Genomic DNA, 13,918 nt, shown 5'->3' with positions numbered 1-13,918 from the left:
TATAGATTTCTATTACTATAGTTGAGATATTATCTGTCAATATGTGTTTTGTCTTCCTCTTTCCTAAATTGACCATCTGATATAAGTATATTATAATTACCTTGGGAGAAGATTGTGAACAAGAAATTAAAAGTATGTTGTGACTGCCTTGAGCATGTGGGAGCAGGAGTTAGATGAGGACATACTCTGAGATCTCTCCTGCCCCAGGAATGTAAACTAATGTTAGTCTATTTAAGTAGAACATCCTTGGGGACCTTTTACCCCAAACATGGAGCTGTGTCTTTGCTGGTTCTTTATCTTAGCTATATGTTAATTATATGACCCTGCTTAGAATTCCATTAATAGTGATACCCTTTAGAATAGGAATTTTGCAGATTTCATGTTTCTCCTCAGGGGAGCTGACCTCTTCCATTGGAAAGTCTCTGTTCTCTCAGAATGCTTTAATCACTCATGAGTTGCAAAATTAGAAGGAGATTTGAAGTTCCAGAACACCTTAGAAGGAGAAGCCCCTAGATTGCCAAAGTCTCATCCAGGAGGGAATGTTCTGCATAGGTCCGTGATTCTGATTGGGGACTCTGGACAGCTGTTGAATTGGGCTTCCCAGTCTCATAAAAGAAGAGATGTTGAGTTTTCCTCTGGTTTGGTGAGTTATTGTAATTATATTCTCTCTCTCTCTCCCCCTCCCTCCCTCTGTAGAAATAGTTTATCGAATTATATTGTGAGAATCAATAACTGATCATTTAAATGTTTATTAGTACTGAATCACCTACATATCATTATTAAATGAATTGCTAGTTTTGATTTGTTTCTTGAGTATTTTCCCTTTCTTTAGCAAAACAATTTTGGTGTAATTGGCAGGATTTGAGTACAATTACATTATCAAGATGCCTATTTTCTCAGACACTTGGGTAATGGAGGGAAATCATGTTATACCACTTGTGTAAAGAAAGGCTAAATCACAAATACAATATTGTATGCAGACAGAAGTGCAAAATACGGCCCTTGTCTATGAAATCATGCTTTTAAGAAAACATTCTGCTAAGGCTGGGATGGGGAAAAAGTTCTGGCAGCAATTCTGTAGAATGCTGCTGCCTACATGAAGATGCGGCTGTGGGCTGGTGGGGGCTGATAATATTAAAATGATGGAAGATTAGGAAAGTAATCTTTTGTTTCCATGCTTATTCTGGTTGGACCTGTAGAGTCAAACTGATACAATTAGTGCCAAATTTTTATCAAGTTGTTAAAAGGAATTTTCAGTTTTGGAATAATAACTTTCTCCAGAACTTTGAGCCTAAGTGTACTTCTTTTTTTTTTTAATTTTTATTTTATTCCTCCCCTGCCCCGCCCCAGTTGTTTGTTCTCTGTGTCTATTTGCTGCGTGTTCTTTGCCCGCTTCTGTTGTTATCAGTGGCACAGGAATCTGTGTTTCTTTTTTGTTGCGTCATCTTGTTGTGTCAGCTCTCCATGTGTGCGGTGCCATTCCTGGGCAGGCTGAACTTTCTTTTGTGCTGGGCGGCTCTCCTTATGGGGCACACTCCTTGCACGTGGGGCTCCCCTACATGGGGACACCCCTGTGTGGCATGGCACTCCTTGTGCGCATCAGCATTGCTCGTGGGCCTGCTCCACATGGGTCAAGGAGGCCCAGGGTTTGAACTGCAGACCTCCCATGTGGTAGATGGATGCCCTAACCACTGAGCCAAGTCCGCTTCCCTAAGGGTACTTCTAAAGAATAGTAATCTAAAATGTACATCTTAAATCTGTCTAAATTGTTAAATTAGAGCCAAACTGCATTTATACTGCTCAAGTTATTCTAACTGGCTAATGATTACTAATAAAAGTGTTTCCAAGAACAAGCTTGCATATTATAGGAAACGGATTCTACAAGAGATTTAAAAACATTAAAATTAGAGATGTGAAATGATGGCGGGCTTGAAGATGGTCATACCAAAAGAGTAAGAATTATGAGTCAAATTATGAGCTTTATGTTTCCATTGGTGTGTATAAACTCATTTTGTGTTTGTCTGTTTGTTCAGTGTCAGTGTATGTTTTGATACCTCTGGATGGTAGTATTAAATTAATAAATGAAAATTCTTAAAAGAGCTCCATGAAAATAGTTGAAAACCTTTTCTGTAAGTGAATAATTTATTGTTCTTCACAGAAATGTGAAGCTTAAATGGATATTAAAAGAATTAAAAATATGGAAGTGTTGACTTAATTTGATAAGTTTTTTTAAAGGAATGTGTTTTTTTCTAAGACATGATGATTGTTTTTTTCATAAAAGCAGAATGGAAGTATATAGGACAAAACTTGAATGCATATGAAAAGTTGTGGAAAGTATTTCAGAATGTATCCTTAAGGAAGAGCATGTGTTCTGTGAAAGTAAAATTTACCTTAAGATGAATTAACTATAATCTATGTGATTTTATATAGTTATGTTTGTGAAAGTATTCATAAATTGGAATATTTAAATGGCTAATTCCAGGAAATCATTGTTAAACAGAAACTGGATTGATGCTAATAACAAAAAGTAACTTAATAACAAAAAATCTATCAGAGGCCACCTTAATAAGCATATTAGAGTGGAGGTAGAGAGAAAGTGTCTTGATTTCATTTGGAAACTTAGGTTTTCATAAAGTAACAGAGAGAGTAGTTTTTCCTGTAATGCTAAAATAAAATACATATTAATTAATGTAATCATGGTAATTGTATATTGTAAGAGGTTTGCTCTGAGACCATTTCCAGTATCATTGTGTTAAATTATGCATGTACAGTGTATAAAATGTGTTTTCATTATTAAGGAAAAAGACAGTTATTTTGCCCTAAGTAAAAAGGACTGGTTATTAAGAAAGAATAAAGTGTGGGACAAAGCTTTGATGGGTCTATCTATAAAAATTTAAATCCTTTAATATTAAGTAGTATAATTTAAAACTGAAATTTTGTTCTTTTCCTGTTAATGTGATGAAGTTTCTTAAGCTAAGAAAAACAAGTCACACTTTGAAAAGAACATAACATTCAAAGCTGCTTTCTCAAAATCTAATCCTGAAAAAATCTTTTTATTTCAAATTACTGCAAAAGACTCATTTGTACACTGAAAAATTGAAATAATAAAATAGTTGAGCTCATTTATTATGTTATAAGTTAAATGGAAAGTATTTAAAAGTGTTATAAATTAAAAAGGATTCTTTAAACTTTTGTTGACTAAAGTTGTATGAGTAAAAGTTTTGTATGAATACATAAAGGGTGCATAAGACTCCTGAAAATTTAACAATGTTTTGGCATCATATTAGATAAAAATATAATGATGTTAATTAATCAGTTTTATTTATTTAAAAAAATGGTATGTGTCACAGAAACAATGTCCCTGCCTGGAAATCAAAAGGCAGATGCATTGGCTTATGTTCATCTGATTTGTCTCACCTCCACTAAAGAAGTAGTTCTTTGGCTACAAAAAAATGAATGGCCATTGTGGAATGCCAGGGGTATTGCATAACAGATTATCATAAATTACAGTAACTCTACTGCTGTATGCAACAATCCCAAATATTGATATTTAGTTGCAAGTAATTAATATCCAATTATGACACCATCCCTTTGTTTTAGATCTTGAGACTTTCTTTAGTATTTCCTTAGGCAAGTCAAGCCAGTCCAGATTCACCTTCATATGAAAAAGCTAGTAGTGGATTTTGCAATGCTTTCCAATGCCATGTACATAGCCCAAACATCTGTCCAGGCCTCGCAAAGAATCTAGCTGTGTGGAAGAAATCTGTGACTGTAACCAAATTGATGATATCCTTTTTTTCAGAATTAAAAGAAGCATGAGAGACAATGGCATCTTATTTTAGGAATCAGTGATGGAGAAACAATTGGGACAAGCTGTATAGTCCCTGCTGCTCTATGAAACTCTCAAGTGTTGTTGAAGTATGATGATTTCCCACACCACAAACTCTAAAATAATTAATGACCTTTCTGGTGTTGTTGGGTACTAAAAACCCTTCATACTTATTTAGTTCAGATATTAAAACCATTGTAAGTGATAATCAGGAAAGGTAATTCAGTGGAGTATGAAGACCTCCAGCAGGCTGCTTGTGGGGACATTTTTTGGGCCTCGAGTTGTCCTAAATGATATAGCAGAGAAAGATGTTGGACATTATATATCCTTCCATAATCCACTCAGTATACTGGAGGAGAGTGTAAACTACAATGTAAACTATAATCGATGTGGTGCAGCAGTGCTCCAAAATGTATTCACCAAATGCAATGAATGTGCCACAAGGATGAAAGAGGTTGCTGATGAGGGAGGAGGGAGGTGGGGTGGGGGGTACATGGGAAGCTCTTTTATATATATATATATTATTTTTATTGTTTTTTTAAGATATATAGATCACAAAAAATGTTACATTCCAAAATATAAGATGTTCCCACGTTTCACAGACTTCATGTCTCTCACCAGGGAATCTGACCACTATCTCATGGACAGGCACTGCTGACTCAAAATGGTTTAATCATGAGTTGCAAAATTGGCAGGAGATCTGATGTTTTAGAACCCCTTGAAAGGTGCAGCCCATAGATTGCTGATCCAAGTCCCACCCAGTTTGAATGCTCTGCCTGGGACCATGATTCTGATTGGTGAATGGTATTGAATGATACTTCTCAGTCTCATGAAAGACCAGATGTTGAGTTTTCCCCCAGTTTTGTGAGTGATTATTATACTCTCTCCTTCTCTCTCTCTCCCTCCCACTATCTAATTGTTTCTTTTTAAAAATTTTTGCATTATATAATGAGCAATTAATAACTGTGTTCATTTAACTTTTTATTAATAGTATTGGACCATCTACATAGCAATTATCAAATAAATTACTAGTTTTGGTTTGTGTCTTGGGTCTCTGACCTTTTTTTAGCAAAATGCCATGTTTCTCTATCCATCCAAGAATTTGATTAAATCAACTGTTTGGAAAATGATGACTATAGTAAAATTGGTTTAAAAACTGTGGTGAATATATTCAGTCTAAAATCCTGAAATCCAAAGACCACTCCTCTATTAAATGTACAGAGTAAATCATACTATTAGATAGAAATCTTTGTAAAATTTTTGTAAAAATATTGTTTAAAAGCTGCTTCATTAATATTTGTAATCTTTTTAAAATGCACTTTATTTCTATAGATTGGCCCGGAATTCTTAACTTTTCTCACAATACTATGCTTTTTTTCTATATCTCCTGATTTTGTTCTTTGAGTTATATACAGTGACAAAAATAAGTAAACACAGAACACTGTAATGAATAGTTATTTGATGGAAATAAATATCTAACCTAATCTATATTGTAAGAAAATTCTTCAAAATCACTCTTTCCTAAAGGACATTCATTTAAGAGTTATCAAATCTAGAGGGCAGGAAGAGATTTATTATTAATTTGTTAATTTTCTAATGAAATGTTATATTCTACTCTGTGTAAGCTATAAGCAATAAGAATTCTTTATGGTGCAGAATTTATTTTCCTTATGAAAGAAAGCTATATTTACAACAATCTAATATTTAAAGTGATTCCATATTAAGAAAAATTATCAATTATTTTGTACCCTGAAATGCATATTATTTTTTTTCTTTTTTATACCATATTTATTAGATAAGTTGTGAGCTTACCAAACAATTATGGATAATTTTCAGAATTCCCATATATCACTTGTCCTAACTGGTGGGGGCAGAGTCCAGGGGCCTGTGGGGAAGAAGTTGGGGGGAAGGGAGGGATGGAGGCAGGAGAAGAGAAGAATGGAGACAAGACAGGATTCTGATCAAGCCTCGTTTATTGGGGGTAGAGCATCAGAATTTATACTGAGGGAAGGGAGCGTGTCCACAGGTGATAGGCTGGTCTTGTGGGTGGCAGGCATCCAAGGAGGGGATTGGCTGAAAGTTCATGCTGGATCTGCAGAGTTTCACGTCTCGTGCATGCGTGCTGCTGTGGTTACCAGAGCTGTGGCGGGAAGGGGAGAACAAAGAAACAAAGAAGAAGAAGAAGGAAGTGGTGGGGCAGGGCTGTAGTAGTTGTGAAATCCGCCATGTTGTAGGAGGTTGTAAATAGGTTTCACAGCGGGTGGCCCCCCACAATCACTGATCCATGAAAGCCTTATATTTTTTTGGAAACTTTATTACAGATTATGAATAAATAAGATAAGACTATTATCACTATGTTCCACAGAGTATACTTGGTATGTTTTTTCCATACACCCCCTATTATTAACCTTATGGGTTAGTGTTGTACATTTGTTATAGCTCATGAGAAAACAATTTCATATCTGTATTGTTAATCACAGTCATTCTTGTACCACATGGTTCACTGTGTTATATAGTCCCATGCCTTGTATATTTCACCCAAAGTGTACATTCAGTGGCTTTCACTTTCATCACAGAATTCTGCAGTCATCACCTCAGGAAACCTTTGAAGTTTTACCTTAGTACAAAAGAAAAATTTTCATAATCCTTATTATGGATCCTTAGTGTTGTTACAGGAACTTATTTGACATTTATGGAACTTATTTTAACATTGCTGTTAACAATCACCCATAAATTATATTGATTTTATTTTCCCATGCATAGCTATATTCTTACCACCTTGTAATAGTGACATGATTTTGTTCTAGTTCATTCTTGTATTTGTACTGTTAGCCAAAATCCTCATCTACCTCTGGGTTCACTATATTATTCTTCAGCTTTCTTTCAATTGATATTTACATCCCCTTACATCCCTTTAAAGCCAGAATCCCATTTATAAATCTGCCTTATTAGTTGTATTCACTATAATGTGCTACCACAAACTCTATCCATCTCCACACTTTTACAGTCCAGCTAATTGAAAATTCCACATGCATTAAGCATTAGTACTCCTTCTCAATGCTCACTATCTTAGTAGCCTATAGTCTATGTTTTAACTTGATATGTTTCTTCTTCATATTTAAGTCATATTAGTGCAAGTATACAATATTTGTCCTTTTGTATCTGGCTTATTTCACTTAGCATAATGTCCTTTTTATTATATGTGCCCCAATTTCATTTCTTCTTATAGCAGCATATATTCCATCATATATATGGTTCAGATTTTGCTTACCCATTCATTGGTTGATGGACACTCAGATTGTTTTCATCTTTTGTTGTTGTTCTTCTTCTGTTACTATAGTAATAATTTTTGGCCCATTGTTGCATCTCCATGTTATGTTTGTTCATTCCTCATTCTAGATGACTTCGTAATTGTGATACCCATTCTGCTTCAGATTGTGGGAGGGCTTAGATCTTATGCGGCAGAATGAAAGAACTCTCTTACTTGCAGTTGTACATACTGTTTTATGGGAAGGGCTGTTTCTATATTTTGGAAATTATGAATAATGCCACTCTGAACATAAGGGTGCAAATATCTGTTCATGTCATTCTTTTCAGGTCTTCTGGATATATTCCTAGAAGAGGGATTGATGGATCATACAGCAGTTCTATATTTAGTTATCTGAGGAACCATCAAACTGTTTTCCGCATGATCTACAATATTCTACATTCCCACCAAAAGTGAAGGAGTATTCTTATTTCTCCATATACACTCTAATACTTGCTGTTTTATTTTTTAATAGTGACCATTCAAATAGCTAGTGATAGGGAACATTTTTACAAGTCATTTTTCAACATTTGTGTTTCCTCTTGGGAGAATTGTCTACTTAAGTCTTTGGCACATTTCTTAATTGGATTGTTTGCTCTTTCATTGTAAAGTTGTATGATCTGTTTATATAGCAAAGAACTCAAAACTTTATCAATATGTCGTTTCCATATTTTCTCCAATTGAATGGGTTGCCTATTCACTTTCTCAAATAGTCCTTTGAAGCACAAAAGTTTTGAAGCTGGAAGAGGTTTAATTTATATGTATTGTTTCTTTCCTTGCTTGTGCTTTTGGTGTAAGATTTAAGAAACACCCAACTAATACCTGGTCTTGAAGATGATTCCCTACATTTTTTTCCTAGAATTTTTATGATTATAGTTCTTATATTTAATCTTTGATCCATTTGAGTTTATTTTTGTTTAAGGCATAAAGTTAGGTTCCTCCTTCTTTTGTTGTATATGAATATCCAATACTCCCATCACCATTTATTGAATAGACTGTTCTGCCTAGATGGGAAGATTTGACAGCCTTGTTAAAAATTACTTGACCATGGATGTGATAACTTCTGAAGCACCAATTTGGTTTCATTTGGCTGTATGAGTATCTTTATGCCAGTACCATGTGGTTTTACCACTGTAGCTAACATGATTAAAAGTCTGGAAGTAAAATTCATCTGATTTCATTCTTCCTATTGGATATTTTTCTAGATATTTGGGGCCCCTTACCCTTCCAAATAAATTTGGTCATTGGCTTTTTTGTTTCTTTAAAAAATGATATTGGGAATTTTATTGTGATTGCATTAAGTTATTTTTATATCAAGAAAGGTAGAATTAATATCTTAATGATATTTCCCATATATGAATATCCATCTCATCCATGAATATGTATTGTTCTTCTTTTTATTTAGATATTCTTTGATTTTGTTTAGTAATGTATTGTAGTTTTCTGAATACAGGTGCTTTATGTCCTTGAATATGTTTATTCCTAAATATTTGGTACTTTTGTCACTATTATAGATTTTTTCCTGATTTCCTCCTCAGATTGACCAGATGAGTGCATACAAGTACAAGTGATTTTTTCATATTAATCTCGTTGTCATCTATTCTGCTGAATTTCTTTATTCTAGTATATTTCCTGTAGTTTATTTGTGTGTGTGTGTGTGTGGTTTTCTAGGTAAAGGCTCACATCACCTGTGAATAGCAAAAGTTTTAAATCTTCTATCCAATTTTATTTTTATTTTTTATATATTTTTGCCTGATTTCTCTATTTAATATGATATTGAATAGCAGTGGTGACAGTGGGCATCATTATGTCATCCCTGATCTCATTAGGAAAGCTTTCAGTCATTCACCATTGAGTACAATGTTAGCTGTGGGTTTTCATATATGCCCTTTATATGTTAAGAAACTTTCCTTTGATTACTATCTTTGGGAATATTTTGTTATCTTTCTCTTCATTTTTAGTTACAAACTTTATTAATTCTTACCTATCCACAAAGAAGTGTTCTTTTTAAAATTTTGATTCTAAAAGGAGCTTTAGATTACATAAATGTGACATTGAAAATGTAGGGGATTCACATATACCTTATCTCTCCCCACCTTTACCCATTAACATCATCTTTCATTAGTGTTGTACATTTCTTAAAATAGATGAACACATATGGAATAATTGCTACTAAGCATAGACAATAGTGTGTATTATGGTTTACACTTTGCTCCACACAATTTTATAGGTTTTGACAATGTTATAATGACCTGTAGCCATCATTGTAACATCATGCAGAATAATTCTAATGTGCTAAAAATGCCCTATGTTACACAGATTTTTCCTTCTCCCATCCCTCAGAATTTCTGGTGACCACAATCTTTATGTCAATGTTACAAGATCTTCCAATTGCTGGGAAAAAAATGTCTACTTTAGTGCATAGTTGCGTTCTCACTGTGATTTTGTTCATGCCTCAATCTTTAGAATTTGATTATGTCGATGCCAACACTGCATCTAATTAAAAGAGAACTTAGATCACATGAGGCAGATAAGTGGAACTGTCTTGCTTGCATATGTAGATGATCTCTATGGCAAGGACATCATTCATCACCATCATTGTGTTAGTTGTCCAGGGCAAGTTCAATGAACTGGAGGGTAAGTTTTGACTGCAACTCAGCTGAGATTCATTTCTCAACCGGCATATGAAAAACCAGAAGATTAATTCTCTGGAACATATACTTAAGGTTTTAGTGCTAATTATGCATTCAAATCAAGGGGACATAAGAACCACGTGTAGGGAAATTATAAATGGATCTAACTCCAATAAATAGGCAGGATAGGTTATCATGTGGTCTAAAATAAGGCCCACTGATAAAGAATCAAATTCCTGGGGTTTTCTGTACTGCCTTTAGTATCTGGAAGTATCCAGAGCCCTCAGGGTAACCCCAGCTTGAGGCACTGTTTACTGTGACAGTCAGTGAGTCCCTGCTGAGAAGTATATGTGTGTAAACTCTGGAATGACATTTTGACTCACTTTGAAAAATTTTAGCCATAAAAACTCATTTGTATTCAATATTTGTCCTTTTTTGTCAATGCATTTTTCCAAATGCATTGCTATTTGTCACTTGGTCATAATTACTCAGTGCCAGGAGTCTCATCCCTGGAAATCATGTCCCATGGCATGGTGGGTTACAGTCATGAGGATATATACTGAATTTGGTATATAGAGAGGCCATATTTGAGCAAGAAGGATGCATTCAAGAGGTAAATATTAGGCAATATATAATACTAAATTATGTTTCAATTTCACAAGAACAAAGTGTGTAAATACAACCATCGATTTCAAGGCCATGTTTTATTGGTCTGTTTTCCTTTGATAGGCACTGCCCATGTGCTCTAGGAATTTTTACCACTCTGTTTAGTTCAGACAAAATATATAATTGTTTGAATTCATCATTGCAAAATCACACAGAACAATTCAATGCCCTAAATATGTCCTTTGTTTAATCTATTCTTCCCTCCCCTTCCCCTCGGAACCTATGGCAACCACTAAATTTTAATTATTTAAGAATAAGGTTCATATTTACAAGCATTAATATTGAGGGCTTAACATTTTGATTTGTTTTCTTTTATTAAGCACTGGTTATGATATCAAGAAATTCTTGCTGCTCTAATTAAGAATATAGCAGTATTCCCCAGGACGCAAGTTTAATATTTTCTTGTTTATTGTGTGAGTCTCAACCTATTGGGATAACAACCTAGGACAAGGTAAATACTTTCATATTCCACACAAGCATGCCCAAGCCATTTCCCACATATCCCCCACCACTGATGCCCAGCACAAGTAAAACAACCCTGCCTTATTTGCCAAAAGAACTTTTCCACCATTGTATTTTTAACCACAGTCCTACAAATCCCCATAGTTCACCTATTCCTTTCCCAGAATTCCTCCCAGTTCCAATGACAGTCAAGCCCAACCCCACAAGCAGCTCACACTCAAGTTCCAGCACCCCTGACACCGATCATATCCCTTCACCACTATTAACTCCATCCACTGTCAAACCGCCACCTTCAAACTTATCATAGTTTTGCCTATCTTGAGTATAAGCTTACCACACTCTGATCCCTTTCTCTCTCTTGATAACCAATCTTCCAGACTCTAGCTCTGTGAGTCTGCTCAATCTGCTTAGGTCATGTCAGTGAGGTCATATCATATTTGTCCTTTAGTGAATGGCTTGCTTCACTCAATATTATTACTTCAAAATTCATCCCTGCTGTGCTACTTGTCATTACTTTCTTTTTAACAAATGAGTAATATTCCATTGTATGTATATATGACAATTGCTTGACTATTGATGGGCATTTGAGTTGATTCCAAGTTTTGGCAACAGTGAATAATGACTCTGTGAATATTGGTGTGCATATTTTAGTTCATTTCAATGATTTCAATTCTTCTAGGTAGATACCCATCATCTGGATTGCTGGATTATATGGCAGTTTTACAGTTAGTATCATGAAGAACCACAAAGCCATCTGTTACAATTACAGTACCATTCTATATTCCCACCAGCAGTGGGTGATAATTTCCTATTCTCCAAATTCTCTCCAACACATTTAGTTCTCTGTTTTTTGAAATAGCCAACAGCATTATAGGTGTAAGATGATATTTCATGGTAATTTGATTTGCATTTCCCTAATAGCTAGTGATGAACATTGTCCACATATGATTTAGCCATTTGCACATCTTTTTTGGAAAAGTGTCTATCCAAATATCTTGCCCTTTATTAGAACAGGCTGTTGGACTTTCTATTTTTGAGATACAGGATTTCTTTATATATGCTTGATATTGTTACCAAATATTTTCCTCCATTTTGTAGTATGTCTTCTCACTTTCTTGAGAAACTCCTTTGAAGTGGAAAAGTTTTAAATTTTGAAAAGCTCCCTTTTATCTATTTTTTCTTTTATTGCTCATACTTTGGATGTAAAGTTCATGAAAACATTTCTTACTAAAAGTTCTTATAGATGTTTCCCTACATTATCTCTATGTAGTTTAATGCTCTTGGCTCTTATATTTAGATCTTTGATCCATCTTGAATTCATTTTTGTACAGGGTGAGAAAAGAGTGATTCTCATTCTGTTAATATGGATATCCAATTCTCACAGAATCCTTTATTGAAGAGGGTATTCTTTCCCAGTTGACTGGGCTTGGTGGCCTTATAAAATATTAGTTGACCTTATATGTGAGGATCTATATCAGAACTCTCAATTTACTTTCATTGGTCACTATATATATCCCTGTGCCAGTGCCATGCATTTTTAACAGCGGTAGCTTTGCAGTGTGCTTTAAACTCAGGTAGCATGATTCCTTCAATTTCATTTATATTTTTCAATATTTTTTTTTGTCTATTTGGGCTACTGGCTCTTGCAAATAATTTTCATAATTGGCTTTTCCAATTCAGTAAAATTGAAGAGAATATAATCCCTTAAAACTGTGAGTTATATGGGAATTTCCTGTATTTTTATTGTAACATTTATGTAATCTAAAGCTTCTTTAAAATATATGTAAGATGGGATTTTTCTGGGATTGAATTAAATCTGTAAATCAATTTGGGTAAAACCCACATCTTTAGAGACTTTGGTCTTCCAATCTATAAAAATGCAATGTTCTCTATTTATTTATATCTTCTTTGATTCCCTTTAAAATACAGTTTTCTGTGTAGAAGTTCTTTATATCATTAGTTAAGTTAGTTCCTATGCATTTCCTTCTTTTAGTTGCCATTGTAAATGGAATTTATTTCTTGATTTCCTCCTCAGATTTCTCATTATTGTTGTACAGAAATGCTACTGACTTTGCATGTTGATCTTTCATCCTGCTACTTTATTGAACTAATTTATCAGCTCTAGAATCTTTGTTGCATATTTCCCAAGGCTTTCTATGTATAGGGCAATGTCATCTCAAATATTGAAAATTTTACTTCTTCTTTTCAAATTGAGATGACTTTAATATATTTTTCTTGTCTAAGTCCTTGAGCAAGTAATATTAACACAATATTAAATAAGTGGTGACAGTGGGCATCCTTGTCTTGTTTCAGATTTATAAGGGAAAGTATTTAGCACTTCATCATTGAGTATAAGGTTATCTCTGGGTTTTTCATATATAACCTTTTTTTATATTGAGGCAGGTACTTTGAATTCACATCTTATGAAGTACTTTTTTCAAGAAAGGATTCCGTATTTTCTCAAATGCTTTTTCTGCATCAATAGAGAAGATCTGATTTTTTACTTTTGATCTGTTACTGTGGTGCATTACAATAATTGATTTTCTTATGTTGAACCTTCCCTCTATACCAGAGATGAAACATAGTTGGTAACAATGTCTAATTTGTTTATTGTTTTGTTGATTATGATTAGTCAGTACTTTGTTTAGGATTTTTGCATTCAGGTTCATTAGAGAAATTAGTCTGTAGTATTCCTTTCATTTGACCTCTTTATGTGTTCTTCATATTAGGGTGATGTTGGCATCATAGAATTAGTTCTGTAATGTCCCCTCTATTTTTTATTTTTTGAAGAGTATAAGCAGGATTAGTGTTGATTCTTCTTTGGATGATTGATAGAATTCAACTGTGAAGCTCTCTGAAACTGGGATCTTTTCAGTTGGGAGATTTTTGGTGACAAATTTAATTTCATTATTTGAGCGTTTTCTACTGAGTTCATAAATTTCTTCTTTCTTCAGTTTAGGCTGTTTGTGTGTTTGTAGTAATTTGTCAATTTCATCTACTTTATACATCTCATGAGCATAA

Source organism: Dasypus novemcinctus, chromosome 22 (genome assembly GCF_030445035.2).
Source record: "Dasypus novemcinctus isolate mDasNov1 chromosome 22, mDasNov1.1.hap2, whole genome shotgun sequence".
Taxonomy (NCBI): domain Eukaryota; kingdom Metazoa; phylum Chordata; class Mammalia; order Cingulata; family Dasypodidae; genus Dasypus; species Dasypus novemcinctus.
This window is presented reverse-complemented; position numbering follows the sequence as displayed.